This window comes from Nerophis ophidion, linkage group LG07 (assembly GCF_033978795.1).
Source record: "Nerophis ophidion isolate RoL-2023_Sa linkage group LG07, RoL_Noph_v1.0, whole genome shotgun sequence".
NCBI classification, from domain to species: Eukaryota; Metazoa; Chordata; class Actinopteri; order Syngnathiformes; family Syngnathidae; genus Nerophis; species Nerophis ophidion.
Genome location: NC_084617.1, coordinates 61,978,964 through 62,002,470, shown reverse-complemented (window position 1 = coordinate 62,002,470; position 23,507 = coordinate 61,978,964). Strand labels below are relative to the sequence as shown.

The 23,507-nt window shown below is 37.7% G+C and overlaps 1 protein-coding gene across 1 annotated transcript in view; it reads right to left on the bottom strand.

Annotated features, from left to right (window-relative positions):
* The window catches only part of rorb (RAR-related orphan receptor B), a 57,005-nt gene that overhangs the window by 16,408 nt on the left and 17,090 nt on the right, over window positions 1-23,507 (bottom strand). The window lies entirely within an intron of this gene.

Below are 23,507 nucleotides of genomic sequence, written 5' to 3'. Positions count from 1 at the left end.
ATCTCAAAGATAGCCTTACAACTGTGAGTCCGGTGCATATTCCATCAAGAAATTGAAAAATTCCAAGAAATTCATGAATAGTTCAAATGGACATTACTGTTTTCCTCTTTATCTGCCATTTTCATAACTTATACTGTATTTAAGTTCACTGCACATTAAACAAAACAACACATTTCTATCCAACTCATTTTAAAACATGTTCCTGTATTAGAAAATGGATATAATGTGTGTTTTTTAGGCTGTCCCTAGTGGTCTTTATCTATAAAGTGAGCACGGTATTAGGTACACATGCTGAATTGCTCAATATAATTATTCCAAAATAAGAGCTGTATCAATATTTCAGCTGCTTTTGTCAGAGAGGCATTCATTTGTCATGTGAATGTAGTTTCCAGCAGTGTATAATTGACTGATGCTATACCCCAATATGCAGTAGCTTATTCAGGTAACCAAATTATCAAGGGTTATACCTTAAATTGTAATAAAATAGCAAGTGAGTGTGTAAATGCTCCATATTCATATTTATGCAGGGTGTTTAAGTCAATGTGAGCCAACAACTCAAACAGCTGTGTGTACGAATGATTGTACGAATGAGTGTGCAGTATGTATAATTAAATAATCCTATATGCGGATCAATTGGGACAGTTTTGTCTGTCTCAGCGATTGGGTAGTTACAGAGAGGGGCTACTTGCACTTTGCAGAATTTTTGCTCCAACTGTGCAAATTACTGATGGTTTAATTTTACATTAACGCTGTACAGAAAACAAAGTTTACATTTTAAATGTTTGACTCTATTGTAAGTAGGGTTGCCAACTCACTGATAAAAAAAAAATAGACCTTACCTGTTGCCTTTATCATTTTTAATAGTATTTTTTTAATGTATATTATTTGACTAAAACACGATTTTGCATGCATACTTTGAAGCAATGTGAATACATGGGAAACAAATAAATACAAATAAAATAAATAATACATAATTTTGCTTCTGCTTGCCATAATCTTGATTTTTTTCTAATAAATCCACATCATCAACATTGAAGTTTAACTTTTTATATGTGGCAATAAAATAAAATCTCTGTTCATTGCTACACAGATCACGGCACCCACAAACCAGTGTGCCCATGAGCGTGCTATTGCTGTTCCATCCATCCATCCATCCATTTCCTACCGCTTATTCCCTCTTGGAGTCGCGGGGGGCGCTGGTGCCTAACTCAGCTACAATCGGGCGGAAGGCGGGGTGCACCCTGGACAAGTCGCCACCTCATCGCAGGGCCAACACAGATAGACAGACAACATTCACACTCACATTCACACACTAGGGCCAATTTAGTGTTGCCAATCAACCTATCCCCAGGTGCATGTCTTTGGAAGTGGGAGGAAGCCGGAGTACCCGGAGGGAACCCACGCATTCACGGGGAGAACATGCAAACGCCACACAGAAAGATCCCGAGCCTGGATTTGAACCCAGGACTGCAGGAACTTCGTATTGTGAGGCAGACGCACTAACCCCTCTGCCCACCGTGAAGCCCTATTGCAGTTGTTATTCAGAAATGTATGTTCATGTATTTAAAGTTCTGCACACCTCATGCGGTCCGTATTTTATCAGTTTTATTAGTTACTAGGGCTGCGAATCTTTGGGTGTCCCACGATTTGATTTAATATAGATTCTTGGGGTGGCGATTCGATAATATATCGATTCTTTTTCGATTCAACGCGATGCTCGATTCAAAAACGATATTTTTCAGATTCAAAACGATTTTGTATTCATTCAATACATAGGATTTCAGCAGGATCTACTCCAGTCTGCTGACATGCTAGCAGAGTAGTAGATTAAAAAAAAAAAAGGACAATGTTTTATCAACTGATTGCAATAATGTCAATTTGTTTTAACTATTAAACAAACCATAAATATGACTTATTTTATCTTCGTGAAAATATTGGACACAGTGCGTTTTCAGGCTTATGAGATGTGATGCAAGTGTAAACCACTGTGACACTATTGTTCTTTTATTTTTAATTCTTATAAATGTTTAATGATAATGTCAATGAGGGATTTTTAATCACTGCTATGCTAAAATTATAACTAATATTGATACTGTTGTTGATAATATTCATTTTTGTTTCACTACTTTTGGTTTGTTCTGTGTCGTGTTTATGTCTCCTCAATTGCTCTGTTTATTGCAGTTTTGAGTGTTGCTGGGTCAGGTTTGGTTTTGGAGTTGGATTGCATTGTTATGGTATTGCTGATTGTTTTGTTGGATTGATTAAAAAATAATAATAATGAAAAAAAAATCATTTAAAAAAAAAAAAAGAGAATCGATTCTGAATCGCACAACGTGAGAATCGCGATTCGTATTCGAATCGATTTTTTCCCACACCCATATTAATTACATTCATTAAACAATAAATTGAAGAAAGAGATTATAAATTAAACCTTTTTTCTGATCAAATTAATCAATTAATCGTTGCAGCCTAATGCAGGACTATTTAGTTTTTCAAGGGTTGATCGGATACCCTAGTTGAAAGCACTAATAGAGCAAGATTTTCCTGTATCCTCCATGCACCTGGGGATAGGTTGATTGGCAACACTGAATTGGTGTGAATGTGAGTGCGAATGTTGTCAGTCTATCTGTGTTTGCCCTTCGATGAGGTGACGACTTGTCCAGGGTGTACCCTGCCTACCGCCCGAATGCTGCTAAGATTGGCTCCAAAACCCCCCGTGACCCGGAACGGGAAAACCAGTAGAAAATGGATGGATGCGTCCCCCAGTGGCCTAGAAAACAGTCTACTGTGTTACACGTTGTTAGTTTTTGGTTTTTAGTAGTCTATTTACGTGTCTCATTGCAGATTCTAATGCAAAAAGTGGATGTGTTTTGAGCTTCATAGTCTGTGAGTGACTGTCACTAGTGTATCATATGGCCCACTGCATACTTTTTGCTAAATCCAGCATTGCGCATGCTGCGAGTTGTGGTGCAGCTAAAATCCTGACCCATTTCCATCCATTCCTGCTCAACTGGCTCTAAAATGGGTCAGAGTGCACTGGACTGGGATGATACACTACACAGATGACACATATATTTATGGGTAAGTCAATAACATGGCTTCTAAGACAGTAATAATAGCCTGTAAACTGGTCAGTTGTGACCAGGACAATACAAAACAATAACGTCTCATAGCTTTTGATACAGTTCATCATGCTGATGTAGATAATATTTATGTTTCTCCACCATGGGTTTTACAGCTCTGCTGCAGTGATTACAGTATTTTGACTATACATCTCTGTATGTCTTCCAACCCCATGGGAGATTGTACTTCTCCTTGCACTGCATAATTATGCCCAAAGGAGCTCGAGCGTGTGGGCATGTGCATTGTTTTAGTGCCGCGTTTGTTTTCCACAGAGGGTCTTAGTGAGTTTTTCCACAAATACATAGACAAGGCAAGTGTATAAGCACGTGTGTGCATGTTTGCAAAAGTGTGTGTGGGTGTGCGTATTGTCGAATGTTTGCGCGCGCGCTACGCTTATTGCCTGTGGGGACTGTCAGGTAGGATACAGAGAGATGGTCATGACAGCATTGCTGTTGCCAGGGTGACCACCCACTCGCTGCACTCGTCTGGCTGTCACAACGATGATGTGCTAAGCTGTCACACTCCTAAAGGAAGTGATGTCACAGCATGTCCTGTTTGACCCTCCCCCGACAGTTACTGAGGCTTTAGGGATTGTTAAGCAAATGACTCCCACTTCTTATTACACTGAACAATGTTTGCTTCGAGGTGCACAGGTGGATTATAGCAGCATTAAGATACGTGTGTGCTTATTTGAAAAGTTAAACTTTAGGCAAAAACACTAACATGGCTCTACTACAAACATCCGTCCCTACTGGTGGCCCAAGTTTAGAACTATAAACTTGTAAGAGTTCTCACATTTTTGCAGCAGATTCTTAAAAAAACACATTAATATGTTGTTTGACTAGCTTTTTTACAAAAGGTGCTTAAAAACAGCAGAGCACTTCTATAACATAAACATAAAATAAACAGACCAACATAAAATGCATTCTGTGGAGGACTTTGCAATCTGACCCCACGGTCATTAGCTTCCTAGAAATGTGGTCCCCAAAACAATTTAGTTTAGTATCCATGCTATATGAAATCGAAGAGTATAAAGGTGACGACAGGGTGTTATTTCTATATTATGTCTAAAGGGCTCTCATAATGTTGAAAAATGTATTTAGAAGGTAGATAAGCAGTTTTTTATGCTGTAACCATTGAAATATTCGATTTACAATTAATGATTCCTACTTGGCCGAAATGTTTGCATCGCGTCATGTCTGGAACCAATTAAGGGACACACGAGTATTAGTATTAGTACATAAGAGATGGGCCTCGGCATTGTTGTATAAGTTTGGTGCTGTTCTCCTCCTTCCTGCTGTTGGAGAAGGATATCCTCTCCTCTGAGCTGAGTGACTGACAGCTCAGTTGACCAGCGGCAGTGCGAGTGTTATCCCGAGGTTGTTATGTAAGAGCAGGACTGCAATGTTGGCAATTCCTCAGCTAAGAGGAGGATCAGTCTCAATCGCATGAGAGAGGGAGAGAGAAAAAGGAAAAGACAACTTCAGAAATAACAAGGCCAAATAGCTGCAGCACGTGTGCGTAGCTGATTGTGGCCATGAGGGCTATATTGCACCGGCACGTGTGTTATCATAATTGATTTTTAATGAAGTGAGGATCTCCTGTGTATTTCCTGGGCTGCCCCTCTTTAAATAGAGTCCTAATTATCTACAGTGCACTACTTGGAGGGAGGTGGGGGGTTAGCCGAGCGCTAGTATCTTCTCCGTAATTCATCTTATCGCACGCCGACTAGAAATGTACACAGTGGCATGACTTTAGTGTTCACATAAATCATGTACAGCAAATGTAGTCCACTAGGTGTTGCTGGAAATGTTCAGCTTGTGTGTTAGAGCTGAGAAGAGGCAGATTGGACATGCATGTTTCATTCATTCAGCCTGCAGTAGCATAGGCACCGATCCCGTGGGTGCTTCGGGGCCCGAGCACCCACGGACATTGCCGAGAACCCACGTGGGATTGAAGGCAAATTTCAACCTTTGAAATACACTGCAAAAAGTGAAATTTAAGTAAGATGAAATATCTCAAATAAGAGTGATATTTGCTTATTTTCTGTCTGATAAGATAATTCTTCTCACTAAGCAGATTTTATGTTAGAGTTTTTTACTTGTTTTAAGGGTTTTGGTCCTAAATAATCTCAGAAAGATATTACAGCTTGTTGCTGAGATGTGATGACCTATATTGAGTAAAACATGCTTGAAACTAGAATATTAACTATTGCAAAGCTGTGTCATCAACAATCACAAGTATAAAACTACTTTTTTTTTGAAGTAATAATTTCTTATTTCAAGCATGAAAAAAAAAAATCATGACTTTGACAAAATTGTGTCTCATATTAAAACAGATGACAGCCAAATAGACTTAGCTGTTATATTTTCAATAAAACAATAGAAAATACGTAGTCATATAGGATTTGTCAAAACGGGGGCTACGGTGTGGTTTGGTTTCCTGGAAGGCAAAGCAGGATGACGGGACATGGCGTGAAGGTAAAGACATATTTTAATTTATCCATAAAAAAAAAATTTGCAAACTAAAGGCGCGCACAAGGCAGAGAACAAATTTGGCTAAAAAAACAAAAACTACCACAAAGGTAAAAAACTATGGATATGAAACAAAAGACTCGCTAAACGTGACATGAATAAACAAAACGTACTTGGAAGGAAATGAGCAGAGCGATAGATAACCAGAGTGAACAGAGCATGGCGCAACAACAATGACGCCAGCCCGACTGCCTGGCAACTACAAGCTTAAATAATAGTGATATGATTAACAGAGGTGCGTGAGTCCTAAACAAATCAGGTGCGTGAGTCCAAATGAGTACAGGTGAACTAATCGGTCGTGATGGTGAGAAAACAATGTAGCGTAAACAGGAATTAAAAAGAGTCTTAAACCAACAGAACATAACGAAACAAAACGTGACCACAGAACATGACATTATTAGTGAGAATTTACTTATTATAAGGTATTTTGGGGTTCATTGAGGTTAGCTAATTTTACTTGTTTTGGAAATTCTTGACAAGCCAAATTTTCTTGTTCTATTGGCAGATAATTTTGCTTAGTTCGACTAAAATACCCCTCATTTTTGTATGTTTTAATCTTGTTTATGAACACTGACTTTTTGCAGTGTAGTTTTTGAATAATCAATCTTGTTGTTATTAAGTTTGTGGCGGAATTGGACCGCTACACATACCATACCAACTTTATTTGAAATGGGTCTAAAATGGGCTAAAACTGAACTGTCAAGACCAGGTTTATTTAAAAGCAGTTAAACCACGGTGTGTTTAAAACTGGTAGGAACTACACCAGAAAACAGACTGCTGTTTAAAATGTTAAGAACAGGCTGCCCTATGCAAGAAAACACTTCTTTAAAAAATGTAGGAGGGACAGCATCATGGGGGAACCCGAGGGCTTCATATGATTCATTAATTCTTCTAACTGCCGCAGATTCACTTGCTCAAACAGCAGAGTAGTTAAACGGGACAGAAGAGTCAGAAGTCGGAACAGAAATGAGAGCCTTTGTTGTGGCAATCTTATCAATAAAATACTCTAAAAAGGCATTGCACAATTCAGAGGAGGGTTCCAAGCATGTAGGCTGAGGGGCATTAAGAACAGAGTCAATGATAAAAAATCACATATCATAGTTATCAAAGCCTAAACAAGATTCAATTGTGCCTGACAATGAACTAATGACACAATGTGTGAATGAAGCGCATACTTACTCAACAGCCATACATGTTACACTAAGGGTGGCAACATGAACGATGCCAACACTGTCATAAACATGTGTCATATAGTGAAACTATATTTGCACCGCAACACAACATAAACACTACATAACAAATTACCAGAATTCCCTGCAGCACCAACTCTTCTGGGACGCTACAATATAAACAAAGGCCATTGGTGGATCTATAATGATACCACATACAATAGCATATCTAGTCGATACTATATTAACATCGCAAAATCTTCTTTCGTTTTTTTTTTTGTTTGTTTGTTTTTTTTAATTTATTATCATGTTTATAAACCCAGGAATTATGTCCCTGGACACATGAGGACTTTGAATATGACCAATGTATGATCCTGTAACTACCTGGTATCGGATTGATATCCAAATTTGTGGTGTCATCCAAAACTAATGTAAAGTATCAAACAACAGAAGAATAAGTTATTATTACATTTTACCAGAAGTGTAGATAAAACATGTCGAAACGGAAAATAATCAGATATTAACAGTAAATGAACAAGTATAAGAATAATTCATTTTCTACCACTTGTCTTTAATAAGTTTGACAAAATAATAGATTGATAAATGACACAATATGTTACTGCATATGTCAACAGCTAAATTAGGATCCTTTGTTTGCTTACTTACGACTAAAAGTCAAGTATTTTTTGTATGTTCACTATTTTATTTAAGGACAAAATTGCAATTAGAAACGTATGTTTAATGTACCCTAAGATTTTTTTGTTAAAACAAAGTCAATAATGCCATTTTTTTGTGGCCCCCTTTAATTAGAAAAGCACCGAAATACTTTTGGTACCGGTACCAAAATATTGGTATCGGGACAACTCTAATACACACACACCGAGCACCCACTGGCAGAAATGTAGATCGGCGCCTATGTGCAATATGATGGCTCCAAAACAGAAAGAAAGCACACCCATAATTGCATAGAGTGCCAATAAGATGAGTGAGCTTGGCGGTGTAGTATCGCAGCTTAGGGAACAATTGATATCACTTTCCATCCTAACTTTTGCCAGCGTGAGGCACTTCAGAAAGGCAAACAAAACTCCTGCGGTCCCAGGGGTTGACTTGTCGGGGATGAATGTGGGTGGTGTCTCCTGCACTTTATTAAAAATATGCACTGCTTCTTTCGAAGTTTAACTAGACATCTTGTGGGGAAATAAAGGAGATCAGCACTTTCCTCTCCCCTCCTTGTTAAATGTGAACACGCCTGGCGCTGGTCTTAGATGTCTACATTCTCTGAATGATCTTATCACTATTCGCCATCCCTTCCGCTTCAGTCTGTTTGACATCGACGCTCGTCTCTGAGTCTTCCTCCGTGCTGTAAGTTGCCGTGTGACTTGGAAATCATTCCAGTTTCGCTTTTTCATGATCTATTTCCATCTCGCTGCAATACTCTTCCTCATCTTATATAGCCGAGAGAGAGAAACAAGTATTTTTTTTTCTCCCCTCCACCCGCTGATGATGAAAAACACAGCGAAAAGTTCTGGTGGCGTGATTGCTGAGTGAATTAAGACACACTGCTGGGAATTGCGCACTCAACTGCTGCTTGGGTTGTCTCCCTAGTGCCTCCTCTCATGTTTGCGCGTCATACTGTCCCGTTGGAATCAAAGAAACGCTGCCACTGCCTATGGATTCAAATGGACTTGAGCAGTGCGTCGTCGTATTTGCTGCATGAAACATCTAAAACTCAGTGAAGAGCGGCGGACTATCCGCTACTCTACAAACTCATTTTCAGTCGCTTTCATCCCTCTTCCATACAGCTTCTATTGTTTTTTTGGCCTCTTTCTGATTCAGACGCCTGCCTCGCCTTGTTCTATGTGGATGTCTGGCATCATTGCAACTGAACACCATGCATTGACTATATAGAGGAGTTTTTAATTCTACGCCAGGGGTTTCAAACGTACAGCCCGGGCCGCGAATAGGTTTGGGCGTTATGTTTGAATATGGTTTTATTGCTTTTTTCGCATTATCTCAGGTTTCTAAGAACATTATTGTCATATTGAGTGAAACACTAATTTTTGTATTCGCAAACCTTACAAAATCTCATGGTTTTTTTAGTAAAACTCACAAAAATACATTATTTCAGGCATTTAGCCATTTTGCATGTTTGGTTTAGGAATTATGTTTAAATAACTGTCATATTGAGTGTGACAGTTATACTGTCATATTTGTTACGATCCACCGCCCGGATCATATATTGTTTCGGGTTTTAACTCCTTTTGTGTTTTGCCGATCGTTTTGGACTCTTCCTGTTCTTAGTTTTTGCACTTCCTTATTTATCTTGTCTCCATTGTTTCTGATTTGTTCCACCTGCTCTTGTTTCTGATGCGCACCTGTGTTTTGATTATTGCTTTAGTATTTAAGCCTGCCTTCGACCTCAGTTCTGTTTGGTTTGTTTGTTTTGCGGTAAGTAACAGTCACGTTGGCATTTCCTAAACCCTTGTATCTTTGCTAAGTAGCTCCTTAGCTTCCATGCGCTCGGCACACTCCTTTTGGACTTTTGGACTGCATGCTAAGTTTAGCGTTAGCTTCCCGTGCGTAAGCACGCGCTTTATTTTGCCTTTTGAACCAGTGTTATTTTATAATTTTTATATTAAACCACGCTATTACCTGGTATTTTTGCCTGTCTGGTCCTTGTGCATCTTGGGTTGACTCAACACGCATCACAATGCGCTCCCAAGGCGACAATATTGAGTAAAAAACTAATTTTGTCATTGCAAAATTCGCAAAATAATTGTTTTCTTGTAAAACTCACAAAGATACATTATACCAGGCATTTGTAGATATTTTGCATGTTTGGTTTAAGACTTATGTCTGAATATTTTTTTTAATTGCTTTTTTCCCATTATCTCAGGAATCTAAGATAATGTCATAAAAGAGAGCCAAAATTGTTGAGTGAAAGAACAGCTGTTCTAAATGTGTCCACTACATGTCACATTAGCAATTTGTTGTATTTCTGTAGATTATGCGACATGTGTAAAAAAAAAACAAAAAAAAAAACATATGATGTTAGTGCACCAGTCAAGGAAAATGAGCAAATTACATAAATAACTTCCTGTAATTTGATTTGATATCATTTTTTCGTCTTGATAGATTGAAAATGAACACCAATGAGCTGACTGATGAACATTATCACATAATTTATTCAGAAAGTATAGATAACAACAAATAAAAATAGAATATTGTTGTAGAAAAAACAACAACATTATGATTTGTACATTTTCAGAATGTGCTTGTTATAGTTTTAAACAAAGAAAACAACCTGAAGTTGTCTTTATTTTTAAGTTATCGTGACGTGATTTTACCAGTCCGGCCCACTTGGGAGTAGATTTTTCTTCATGTGGCCCCCCGTTCTACGCTGTACCTGGCAAATACTCAGTACCCATTTTTTACATTCTAGAAATACAAATAATTGTTTCTTCCCCACAGATATTAATTAACAACCATACCAGTAACATAAGGTGTGGCCTGAAATTGAGAGCTAATGGGATTTTGCTGTGGTACCTGAGTGCTGCAGCTGTTTATTATTTTAGTAATCGAGAATAGACCTGGGCAATAAATTGATTTCATCAATAAGTGCAGGTTTTTTGTAGCAGACAATTTTAAAGATTAAAAAAAATATGTTTTTCTCCTCTTGCTAACACATCTTTTTGCCCCCAGGAGCTTCAAGAGCTTCCAAACTCCCTCTAACTTCCTTAGCTGAGATTCACAAAACCAGCTAAACATGGATAATGCTAATGTACAATTTTTTCCAATTGCTTACACACTAAGTTTTACATTTTCACACAGTCAACAAAGTCTACACACAGTAAACAAAACCACCGTGCAGATTTGCCTAATTTTAGGCATAGACTCTGCTTCACAGTTTTTGCAAAATATTACACACAATGCTTTACACACTCCTTGCAGATGTGATGTGGATGAGATACTATAGCCTGACCCAGCCAGATGGGCAGGTGATGATTAGAATCAGTAACTGAGGTTTTTGAGTACGTCCTTTCCTAGATTTGCTGTTGCCTAAGTCTGCACATGTAGCCTATACTCTATGCTGTCATTTTTATTTATCTAAAATTTTACAGTGCTTTGACTACTGTGATATGTCACTTTACCTGACTGTGGTAAAAATACATAATTGCGGATGGCAGCATCATTTTTGAGCAGTTCTTGAAAAGATTACAGGATATTTTTTACTTTCTCTATAGGTGCTTACACATAGGCCCACTTCAAAGTAAACAATGAGGATTGCTATGGATTTGCCAATATATTTTGTCAAGTTACAGGAATCAATGATCACATGTGCTAACAAGGTCGGGCAAAATGCCCCAAACATGTGATTTCTTATAGTAAAATAGGGTTTTTTACAAATGTGTTTTGTATTTATCACTGTTCTGGGTTACTCAATCCAATAGAGTCTACCGGTAATCATTTGAAGTCTGTGTGAGTAAGATGACAATAAAACTGCATTTTTACAAATGCTTGCTTTATTTTGATGAATGGGCATATATTTTGACCGAAGTGTGTCATTTTGCAAATAATCTAGGAATTAAGAAAATGTAATGTTGTGTTTGCAAAAGTGTGTAAATCCTTTTGGAAAAAGACACACAGTTAGTAAAATTGTATGTAAGCAAATGGAAAAAGATGTAAATGAGAGCGAGACGTTTTTTCCAAAGAAAATACAAATTATGTCAATGGTTTAGATATAATAGTTCATTTGCAGCAAAAGACACCAATGCACTTTGCAAAGTCTGTTTAAAAAAGACGGCAGTTTTTCATACATCTGATTTCAAAGGGTGAAACGGAGTGCGGGAAATGCAACTCTTTACGAGGCGAACTCCCACTAAAATTCAGCTTACTGTGGTAGAATCATTAGAGGGCGTACCATGTATGATGAGAAAAGCGTTTCTTTTTTTTTTATTGAGACAAAGATTATTTATGTGTTGAATATTTCTTTGCTTACTATGTTGTATTATTTATTTATTATTTATTGGTTCACTGTTCTGTTACAGACAACAAGGAAATTGGAATGGTATGAAAAGGGGTAGGATTAAATAAGCTCTGCTTTTTCCTACTCCTTTTCGGACGTGCTGTAAGGAAACAACTAGAATTGCACAGTGAAAAACGCTCTCTACGTAGCTAGTGAAAAAGCCTGTTTTTCTCCACTCATAACCTTAAATGTTCAGTTATTGAAAAAAATTATATATATATATATATATATATATATATATATATATATATATAAAATATTTTTTTGAAAATATTTTTTTAAATTATTTACAAAAATTAAACATAATGTCAGTCTAATAAAAGATAATAGAGCTCCAACCTAATCCCAATTTTACAACACTTAGGATAGAACATTTTACAAACCAATTGCGAAGACTAATACAAATACAAATTCAATACTTACTAAATACAAAACACATACGTGTGCATGTATTTGTGTGTGCATTTGTGTGTGTCTGTGTATGTGTATGTGTTGTGTATATATATATATATATATATATATATATACATACATATATGAATATATATATATATATATACATATATATATATACACATACATATATGTATATATATATACATATACATATATACACATATACATATATCCATCCATCCATCCATCCATTTCTACCGCTTATTCCCTTTCGGGGTCGCGGGGGGCGCTGGCGCCTATCTCAGCTACAATCGGGCGGAAGGCGGGGTACACCCTGGACAAGTCGCCACCTCATCGCAGGGCCAACACAGATAGACAGACAACATTCACACTCACATTCACACACTAGGGCATAAATATATATATATATATGTATATATATATATATATATATATATATATATATATATATATATATGATGCCTTTATATCTATTTTTAATTAAATGCACACAATCAATATTGCACTTTTAAAATGTTGGATTTAATAAAAAATAAACAACAAAAACACCTCAGCTGTTTTTCACCACACAAATAACACACCCACCACATGGATGTACACCACTGTACTGCAGCAGCCACGCTGAAGCTATGAACACATACTTAAAGATGCAGGCACTTAGCAATTTTTTATTAGTTACACTCATCAACAATTAATTAAAGCAACAGAATTGTTTAATTCACTCAATATTAAATACAAATAATTGATCCAACATAAAAATAAATCATGAATGAAAAATAGCAGAAAGAAGTAAAAACTTAAAAAATCTGCACCCATTCCAGTGCTTCTCAATTTGTTTCTGTTACTCACCCCCCAGGAATAAGGAAATATTTTGCGCCCCCAACCCTCTCGCTCTTCACCGTGACTATAAATTGTATGATTTGAGTATAAAATTGTAACCATACCTCTAGATCAGGGGCGCTCACACTTTTTCTGCAGGCGAGCTACTTTTCAATTGACCAAGTCGAGGAGATCTACCTCATTCCTATTTATAATTTATATTTATTTATTTATCAAAGAGACATTTTTGTTAACAAGTTAATGGTGTTTAATGATAATACAAGCATGTTTAACACACATAGATTCCTTTCTTTCATGAAGACAAGAATATAAGTTGGTGTATTTGATTCTGATGACTTGCATTGATTGGAATTAGACAGTGGTGCTGATAACGTCCGCATTTTCAAATGGAGGAAAAAAAAAGTCCTCCTTTCTGTCCAATACCACATGAAAGTGGTTGGATTTGGCATCTCATTTGTCCAACTTGCATACTCGTTTTTAAACACTTATATTATGAGAGTAGCATATGTGTGTGGCCCTTTAATGTCTGGCAGCAGGTGAGTGACGTCAGTGACTGTGCGGGTGGGCAAGCAAGTGAGAAAGCGGTCGCTGAGGGCGGGGGAGAAATACATTGGCATCAAACTCCGTAGCTTGCTAGCTTGTGCACGCTAGCTTTCTGAGACTCTTATTTTGTTAGCACAGGCAGGATGAAACAGGTCTTTTATGGTGAAGACAGGAACTGTGCAGTCGGTCTTTAGAGTTTTGACAGTAGGTACGGAGTCTCTAGAAATAAAATGTGTTTCTCTGCGTCCGCCCTGTTAGTGATTTTTTTCTTAAATATGAGCTCGCAGCAGCCAGCGTCATCTCACAAGATCCTCGGGTGCCGAGAATGTCAAACAACTGACGAAAGTAAAGTCTTGGTATGATTGACGATTGCTCATTTTTATGTCTATTTTTTAATGCCTGGCTTGAGATCTACTGACACACCCTCCGAGATCGACCAGTTGATCGCGATCGACGTAATGGGCACCCCTGCTCTAGATAATATTGTAAGCTTATTACCTATAAGGGAAACAACACACCCGTCTTTCCTCGTCTCCCTTCGTAGTTACAGTGAAGCCAAGTGCTGCATACGCTTCATCATAAAAAGTATGTTGCCCGAGGTCAACCCCCCACTCCCCTCCCGGCATTGCACTGCACCGCACCAGGGGGCCCCGCCACACTATTTGAGAAGGACTGCACTATTCCCACAAATACAATATTAGCTATTTAACTTCAGAAGACTAAGGCCATACTTCTATTTCATGACATACAACAAAATTATTTATTTTTCTCAGGATTTTTACATATTCATAGTTACAGAAAGAGTTTTTTATTAGAAATAAGTTTTGTTTCACTTTCAATTGATTTTCATATACTAACTCTTTGATTTTTGATTGATTGATTGATACTTTTATTAGTAGATTGCACAGTACAGTACATATTCTGTACAATTGACCACTAAATGGTAACACCCGAATAACTTTTTCAACTTGTTTAAGTCGGGGTCCACGTTAATCAATTCATGGTAAATGCGTCTTTCCATTGTCACTGATTTGAAAAAAAAAAAAAAATCGTAGTTCCTTTTAGATTGTAATTACTTTCTCTTTTTACAAATCTGTTTTGAATATTGTTTGGCAGAATTTTTCCATTTGCTTTTTACATATTTTTTAGACTGTTGTACCCTAACAGTTCATTACATTTAAAAAAATGTAAATCTTCATATATCAGTTTTGTGGATTCCCTGCATGAGTGATTTATAAAAAATATACACTTATTTTTATTTAGCAATTTCTTCACATTATGTTAAATAGCAATAATTAAACTCCAAGTACATGTTTGTGCAGTTCTATGGTCTTTGACCTTCATAAGCCAGTCATAAATTCTGCTTTTCAAAGAAGCATAAGAATAAAATAGAATAGAAAAATGACACCGACACATTCACAGAAAATATGCCTGCACCACAGTGTATGATTTGTTGGAGAAATAGGCCTCCAGGCAATAGTCTTCTTCAAGACATGTTTGGGGAGACTATCGTTCCAATATTTAATGCACAAAGTCAACTTGTATACCCTGGAAAAAGAAAAAAAAAGTCAAGTATTTGTGTCAGTTTTTTTTCTGGGTCACCCTGTGGTTTGAATGTCCATGTATCAAGTAAGCCACCATGGGACCAAATAAAGTTGTGAGTGCCAGCACTTTGATAAAGATGTTAAGAAACACAATGACAACAACTGTGTACCAAAATACAAATGTGGCGTCTGAGTGTCACCAGCAAACTCATCAATAAAAGGGATGTCAGATGTTCATTTACCCTCTTCAGTCATCATTTACAGTACCGTATTTTTCAGAGTATAAGTCGCTCCAGAGTATAAGTCGCACTTGCCGAAAATGCATAATAAAGAAGGAAAAAAAACATATAAGTCGCACTGGAGTATAAGTCACATTTTTTGGGGAAATGTATTTGATAAAACCCAACACCAAGAAAAGACACTGGAAAGGCAATTTAAAATAAATAAAGAATAGTGAACAACAGGCTGAATAAGTGTACCTTATATGACGCATAAATAACCAACTGAGAAGGTGCCTGGTATGTTAACTTAACATATTATGGTAAGAGTCATTCAAATAACTATAACATATAGAACATGCTATATGTTTACCAAACAATCTGTCACTCCTAATTGCTAAATTCCATGAAATCTTATACGTCTAGTCTCTTATGTGAATGAGCTAAATAATATTATTTGATATTTTACGGTAACGTGTTAATAATTTCACACATAAGTCGCTCCTGAGTATAAGTCGCCCCCTTGGCCAAACTATGAAAAAAAACTGCGACTTATAGTCCGAGAAATACAGTATATGTGTTTTGCATTAATTTCTGCCTGCAAAACTATAGTTATTCTCAATAAAACGTGTTTTGTGTTAACATTTATGGGTTTCTCAAACAGTTTTACATTATTTCTTATGGGAAAAATATATTTTGGAACGGCATACTCACAAAAACCACGGTACCATTATATTGATAAAATTACATATTCATCACATATATAGTGCCACCTTTATTTTTTACATCCCAAGCTCTACCCAACAAAACTGAACACTTACTGTATGTTTTTTACTAATTGGTACTGTTCAATTCTATTTTTCACGGTTTTGAGCAGTAAATGCAACAGACAATAAACACGCTTTAGTCTTGCCGTGCGGCTGTTTATAACGACATAAATACATGATTTATTTCTTGCTCCACCATTGAAGTATGGTACCAATGTGGTTGGTACCTTAATGTAAGGTTATACAGTAGCTTTTGACTATGAAAACACACTCTTAATGTACTAAACTTAACTTAGTGGAAACTGATAAGCTTTGATTGATTGATTGATTGATTGATTGAATCTTTCATTAGTAGATTGCACAGTACAGTACATATTCCGTACAATTGACCACTACATGGTAACACCTGAATACGTTTTTCAACTTGTTTAAAGACCTACTGAAATGAGATTTTCTTATTTAAACGGGGATAGCAGGTCCATTCTATGTGTCATACTTGATCATTTCGCGATATTGCCATATTTTTGCTGAAAGGATTTAGTAGAGAACATCGACGATAAAGTTCGCAACTTTTGGTCGCTAAAAAAAAAGCCTTGCCTTTACCGGAAGTAGCAGACGATGACGTCACCGGTGTGAGGGCTCCTCACATCCTCACATTGTCTATAATATGAGCCTCCAGCAGCAAGAGCTATTCGGACCGAGAAAGCGACAATTTCCCCATTAATTTAAGCGAGGATGAAAGATTCCTGGATGAAGAAATTTAGAGTGAAGGCCTACGAAAAAAAAAAAAAGTTACAAATCAAAAAAGGCGAGGGCAAGTGAGAGCGATTCAGTTGTTTTTAGACACATTTACCAGGATAATTCTGGGAAATCCCTTATCTACCTATTGTTTTGCTAGTGTTTTAGTGAGTTAAAGAGTACCTTAAAGTCGGAGGGGTGTGGCCAATGGTGTTTTGACGCCAGAATCTCTGAGAGAAGTCACGGCAGCCGGAGGACGCTGGCTCCGCTGATCTCCGGTAAGAGGCGACTTATTTCCACAATTTTCTCACCGAAAACTTCCGGTTGACATGTACTCGTGATCTATGTTCGCTTGACCGCTCTGATCCATAGTAAGGCTTCACCTCCGGGAATTTTAAACAAGGAAACACTGTGTATTTGTGTGGCTAAAGGCTAAAAGCTTCCCACCTACATCTTTCTACTTTGACTTGTCCATTATTAATTGAACAAATTGCATAAGATTCAGCAACACAGATGTCCAAAATACTGTGTAATTGCGCAATGAAAAGAGATGACTTTTAGCCGTAAGTGGTGCTGAGCTAATATGTCCCCTCCAACCAATAACGTCACAAACCCGCGACGTTTTCAACAAGAAACTCCGCGGGAAATTTAAAATTGTAATTTAGTAAACTAAAAAGGCCGTATTGGCATGTGTTGCAATGTTAATATTTCATCATTGATATATAAACTATCAGACTTTGTGGTCAGTAGTAGTGGGTTTCAGTAGGCCTTTAAGTCGGGGTCCACGTAAATCAATTCATGGTAAACGTGAATCATTCATTCCCCCTTTATGATAAATTGTTGATGTTTCTTGTAATCATTTTTTTGCATACGAAAGTAAACCTGCCGTGCTAATACTATGTGACGCTCGACACAACCTAGTAACGGTTGTGTGTTTGTGTGTGCAGCTTTCTGTGTCTTGCACTAATAGTAATCAAAATATGGATTGCCACACTGTTGCTGCACATTGCTTCTCCCAACCTTCTAAACATCTATCATCATCATCATCAGCCCCCCAACCCCCTCCACATTAGCCAGTGTGCAACCGTCTCCACACATATGTACAAACAGTCAGAAAAAAAACAGTCCTCTCTTGCCCTCCCCACCCCCCTTAATGCTGTGTGTCAGAGGGCATGAGCCCGTCCAGCTTGCCATGCAGCCACAAAGCACTCTGGGTAATTGCTCAGATAGCAGGTCTGGGATCAGCTGGAGTTTGCTCCTAGAATATTGTGCTGCGGCGTGATTGGACACCACGGCGAGGGAACAGAAGGGGGCCGCTGGCTGTTATCCAGTGCATCGATTCACACACACACACACACACACACACATTTGCGACATATTCGGATATGCTTGAATGCATACATTACTGCAAGCTGCTTTTGAAAAAAAAAAAAAAACGACTTTACAGTATGACATTCTATGCTTAAACCCCCCCTACACCAACACACACACACACACACACACACACACACACACACACACTCACACGCACACACTCCCACCCAATGCAGCATGTGTCCTCAGATGGATAAGAGGCGAAGGAGGCGTGGGAAAAAATCCACAGGGTAAACCCAACCCCTGCCCTGCACACACACACACACACACACACACACACACACACGCATGGAGTCTGCCCATCTGCCCTCTCTGATCTGCCTCTCATGGCCACTGTACACACATAGGCATGCGCTCAAGTCCCCTGGGTGACCCGTAGGACCCTGACAGCCTTTGACCTTTCCTTAAGGACAGAGTGAGTCCGTCGGAGTGGAAAGAACGAGTCCAAGTGTGAGAGGTCTGCATCTGGTCATCATCGTCCCCGAAATCAGCCGTGAGAAAACACTCACACACAATAAGGAGCACACACACACACACACTGCTTAAAGCGCTGTCTTGTGTCTCTCACTGTCACGCCTGGGCCCTCACGTCAGCAGACTTGCATGCAACACCGACGGAGGGTCCGTATTTTCGCTGGGATTGAGGCGACCAATGTACAGTAGGAGGTTATGTTGACACACACGGAGCAGGGTCGCTCCTTCCTGGGGTGGGAAAATAATGTTTGTTGGCGTTGGCCATGTCCTCATCCTCTTTCAACGCTCCTCCTATGGTGTTACTCTTGAGTCTAATTGTAGATGACAGTGTGTGTGTGTGTGTGTGTGTGTGTTTGAAGGGGGGAAGGGAGAGCAAAGGTGGCCATCCCAGAGAAGCAGCGAGTCTAGTAGAAGACAAGAGAGGGGCATCCATGCCTGTTCCATGTTTGTTACTTCAGGGCAGAATATCTCCATATCGCTGGACTTGGTCATGATAGTGACCACTGACCAATATCATCAGGCAAGAGAAAAACTTGTGAAAAAGTTTTTGGAAAGAATGAATTCATTAATCATTCACACACTGCAATTATTCCTGAGCATATGCGCATAGGTGCTCGGTGTGTCGTGTTGTCCCGATACCAATATTTTGGTACTGGTAGCAGAAGTTTTTTGGTACTTTTTGGTACTTTTCGGTACTTTTCTAAATCAATCAATGTTTATTTATATATTCCTAAATCACAAGTGTCTCAAAGGGCACAAAAACATCCGCGGTTCAGTGCCCACATAATGGTAAGGAAAAACTCACAACCCAGTGGGACGTCGATGAGAATGACAATGAGAAACCTTGGAGAGGACCCCAAATGTGGGTAACTCATCCCCCCCTCTAGGGCAGTGGTTCTCAAATGGGGGTAGGCGTACCTCTGGGGGTTCTTGAAGGTATGCCAAGGGGTACGTGAATTTTTTTTTAAATATTCTAAAAAATAGCAACAATTCAAAAATCCTTTATAAATATATTTATTGAATAATACTTCAACAAAATATGAATGTAAGTTCATAAACTGTGAAAAAAATACAACAATTCAGTGTTGACAGCTAGATTTGTTTGTGGACATGTTCCATAAATATTGATGTTAAAGATTTATTTTTTTGTAAAGAAATGTTTAGAATTTAGTTAATAAATCCAGTTGGATCTCTATTACAATCCCCAAAGAGGGCACATTAAGATGATGATTACTTTTATGTGTAGAAATCTTTATTTATAATTGAATCACTTGGTTATTTTTCAACTAGTTTTTAGTTATTTTTATATCTTTTTTCCAAATAGTTCAAGAAAGACCACTACAAATGAGCAATATTTTGCACTGTTATACAATTTAATAAATCAGAAACTGATGACATAGTGCTGTATTTTACTTCTTTATCTCTTTTTTTTTCAACCAAAAATGCTTTGCTCTGATTAGGGGGTACTTGAATTAAAAAAATGTTCACAGGGGGTACATCACTGAAAAAAGGTTGAGAACCCCTGCTCTAGGGGAATAAATATATAATATAAAAATTTAGAGGACCACAAAAAATGTCATTATTGGCTTTATTTTAACAAAAAAATATTACGGTACATATGTTCCTTATTGCAACTTAGTCCTTAAATAAAATAGTGAACATACAAGACAACTTTTCCTTTATTAGTAAGTAAGCAAACAAAGGCTCCTCATCAGTCTGCTGACGTATGCAGTAAAATATATTGACTGTAGTTAAATGTATAATGTATTTATATTATTCACATGTGAATAATGCTGTATAATAGACTGTATTTATATTATTCACATGTAAAAAATACCTAAATGTTTATTGCCTATTGTGAGCAAACTGTGTTGCTGAATTTCTCTTAGGGATCAAATAGTACTTTGTATTCTATTCTATTCCATGCTAATCTATACTGTGTCATTTGTCATTCTATTATGAATTATTAATTTACTTGTTCATTTACTGTTAATATCTGCTTTTTTTCTCTTTCAACATGTTCTATCTACACTTCTGTTAAAACGTAATAATCACTTATTCATCTGTTGTTTCATGTGTCCAGGGACATTTTTCCTGAGTTTATTAAGATAATATCCATCCATCCATGTTCTACCGCTTATTCCCTTTGGGGTTGCGGGGGGAGCTGGCGCCTATCTCAGCTACAATTGGGTGGAAGGCAGTGTACACCCTGGACAAGTCGCCACCTCATCACAGGGCCAACACAGATGGACAGACAACATTCACACTCACATTCACACACTAGGGCCAATTTAGTGTTGCCAATCAACCTATCCCCAGGTGCATGTCTTTGGAAGTGTATCCATGTAATCATAGTAGTATCGACTAGATACGCTATTGCATGTGGTATCATTACAGTTGGGGTTAGGTGTAGATCCGCCAATGGTGTTTTTTATATTGTAGCGTCCCGGAAGAGTTGGTGCTGCAGGGAATTCTGGCAATTTATTCTGTAGTGTTTATGTTGTGTTGCGGTGCAAATTTTCTTCCAAAATGTGTTTGTCGTTGTTGTTTAGTGTGGTTTCACTATATGGCACATGTTTATGACATTGTTGGCGTTGTTCGTACTGCCATCCCCAGTGTGATTGATTGATTTAAACTTTTTTTTTTTCTTTTCTTAGTTTATTTCGAACATGACATACATACAACATTATACATCAGTTAATTTCATCATTTTGCAATACACAATACATCATGTCCGAAAAGGAGTAGGAAGAAGCAAAGCTTATTTAATCCTACCCCTTTTCCACTTCAGAGCGCCCACAATAAATACATTCATTCACTGACCTTCTTTACAGCAAAATATCAAAATGACATCTGTGAGTGAGTATCACAGCAGTTTTCTAACATGTACTTAATTATTTCAGTCATTATTAACATACTAAGATGAAGAATATCTTATTTTCAATAAATTTGAAAGTGTTTCTCATAATACTTCTTCATTGTACTTTGTAAGCACTATTAATTTAAACATCCTCTTAAACTGGATCATATCAGTACAATGTTTAACTTCTTTACTTAATCCATTCCATAATTTAATTCCACATACTGATATGCTAAAAGTTTTAAGTGTTGTACGGGCATACAAATGTTTTAAGTTAGATTTTCCTCTAAGGTTATATTTCTCCTCTTTAGTTTAGAAGAATTGTTGTACATTCTTTGGTAGCAGGTTGTAATTTACTTTGTACATCAATTTAGCTGTTTGCAATTTTATCAAGTCATCGAGCTTTGATATTTTTGACTCAATAATTAAAGGGTTTGTATGTTCTCTATATCCAACATTGTGTATTATTCTAATCGATCTTTTCTGTAACACAGTTAACGAATGTAGCGCACATTTGTAGTTGTTTCCCCATATTTCTGCACAATAACTCAGATATGGTAACACTAGCGAGCAATAGAGAATATAAAGTGATTTTTGGCTTTTATTAGTAGATTGCACAGTACAGTACATTTTCCGTACAATTGACCACTAAATGGTGACACCCGAAAAAGGTTTTCAACTTGGTCATTAATCAATTCATGGTATGGTGTGACATGTATAGCTGTTGAGTAAGTATGCCCTTCATTCGCGCGTGTGCAGCGTGTTCAAAGTCACGATTAATGTGTCATTAGTTCGTTATCGGGCACAATGAGATCTCGGTTAAGGTTTGTCAAATATAGTCTCTTAGATTTGTGATTGTCTTATTATGTAAATCAGACCAAACCTGCCACTAAATTAACAACTTGTCTAGGGTTTAACCCGCCTTCCACCAGAATGCAACTGAGATAGGCTCCAGCAACCCCCCGCAACCCTGAAAGGGACAAGCGGTAGAAAAAGGATGGATTGAAGATTGATTTATCAAAAATGTTGTTAAAGATTAAGAGTTGCAAACAATCCCAGGTGCGTGCTCGGCATTGTGCGCGGGTGCTCGGGCCCCGGAGCACCCACGGGATTGGCGCCCATGTTCCTTAGTGGAGTCTAAATGTACCAATGCTTAATGCTTAAAATGTTTTATAATTAACAGCAGAAAATACAATTCATGCTCATTATATTCATAATAAGGCTGTCAAACAATTATATTTTTCACACTTTTGAAGTTGGATGAGTTAATAGCTTCCATAATATTTTTTTTTTTTTTTTTTGTACTTATTTGCTCAAAACTTGGTAACAGCTTAATCTAAAGTCCAGTCAGTCTGTTGGGATCTTTCATGACATTTATCATTCATTTCTTATTTTCGTTCTCAGTTTCTTTTTGCCTCCATTTGCCATCAAATGCGGACGGCGTGGTGAAGTTGGGAGAGTGGCCGTGCCAGCAATCTGAGGGTTACTGGTTCAATCCCCACCTTCTACCATCCTAGTCATGTCCGTTGTGTCCTTGAGCAAGACACTTCACCCTTGCTCCTGATGGGTCCTGGTTAGCGCCTTACATGGCAGCTCCCGCCATCAGTGTGTGAATGTGTGTGTGAATGGGTGAATGTGGAAATAGTGTCAAAGCGCTTTGAGTTCCTTAGAAAAGCGCTATACAAGTATAACCCATCACTTCCCTTGTCTGAACCCGGCTCGTCCAGAGGACAAGCTTTTTGTGCACCTCCCTGCTTTTTTGTTGCTTTTGATTGATTGATTGAGACTTTTATTAGTAGATTGCACAGTGCAGTACATATTCCGTACAATTGATCACTAAATGGTAACACCCGCATAAGTTTTTCAACTTGTTTTAGTCGG